This window comes from Silene latifolia, chromosome 3 (assembly GCF_048544455.1).
Source record: "Silene latifolia isolate original U9 population chromosome 3, ASM4854445v1, whole genome shotgun sequence".
Taxonomy (NCBI): Eukaryota; Viridiplantae; Streptophyta; class Magnoliopsida; order Caryophyllales; family Caryophyllaceae; genus Silene; species Silene latifolia.
Window position 1 is genome coordinate 103864633 of NC_133528.1, and position 1257 is coordinate 103865889.

A 1257-nucleotide genomic window follows, 5' to 3' on the forward strand; every position below is an offset into this window, starting at 1 on the left:
TACCCACCGAGGAGGATCTACCAAATGGTACTCCTACCCCACAACATCTTACCGGAAATTTTATTGCCAAGTCCGCCTTCATCCAACTAGTTGAGAGGAGCCAATTCGGGGGAATGCCTAGTGAGGACCCTCATTCTCATATGGAAACCTTTTGCGATTATTGTGAAGCTATCTCTCAAACGGGCGTGACTCAAGACCAAATAAGATGGGTCTTATTTCCTTTTTCGTTAATCGGCACCGCAAAGCAATGGTTGAAGGGCCTTGATAAGGCCACCCTTGGAATAGATTCTTGGAAGAAGTTAGCTCTAGCTTTCTACAAAAAATTCTACCCACCGGAAAAGACTAACATGCTAAGAGCTCAAATTACGGGTTTAAGCAAAGGGATGAAGAATCTTTGTATGAAGCTTGGGAGCGGTTCAAAGGTATTTATCGCTCATGTCCTCACCATGGACTTAGCGAATGGTTTTTAGTGCAACAATTTTGGAATGGTTTATATGAAGATTCAAGGAACATTCTCAATATGGGATCAAATGGAATGTTCACCGAAGTTGATGACAATCAAACATGGAACAAGATTGAGGAAATGGCGGTCCATAATTCACAATATAGTAGACCTCGCAAGGCTACTAGAGGAGGAAAGTATGAAGTGGACTCCGTTACTCAATTGGGTGCTCAACTTAGTGCTCACATTGACACAATCAACTTGAAGTTTGAACAAGCTATGGCTAGACTTGAGGAAAACTCAAAATCATCGAAGCATCATGTCAATGCCATGACAGCATCCTCATCAATCCCAAGTGCGATATGTGAGAATTGTGGAACCTTGGGTCATGACTCAAGTGAATGTAGGGGAACAACCGAACAAGTTAATGCTTTCCAAGCTTACAAAAGTGGTACCCCTTATTCCAACTTTTATAATGAAAACACCAAGTTCCATCCAAATCTCTCATACAAAAGCCAAAATGTTCAAAACCCTCAAACAACATACACTCCACCACCCATGAGAAATCAAAATCAAAGACCCTTTTACAATCAAAACCAAGGCTACCAAAATCAAAATCCATACAATCACCACAATGACCAAGGTTTTGATGTCCAAAAAGCGGTCCTCCAAATGCAAAAGAATCAACAAGAATTTTTCACTCAAATGCAAAAAGATAGCCAAGCAAAAGACACCACCATCAACAACATTCTAGCTCACACCAAGATGTTGGAAACACAATTGACCCAACTAGCATCTTCAAGCTCACAAAGACA

The 1257-nt window shown here is 41.0% G+C and overlaps 1 non-coding gene across 1 annotated transcript; it reads right to left on the minus strand.

Moving 5' to 3' along the window:
* Positions 1-347: 347 nt before the first annotated feature.
* LOC141650805 (small nucleolar RNA R71) lies at positions 348-453 on the minus strand. The gene has a single exon (XR_012546819.1). It is a non-coding gene; the product is annotated as a small nucleolar RNA R71 (small nucleolar RNA).
* Positions 454-1257: the final 804 nt, after the last annotated feature.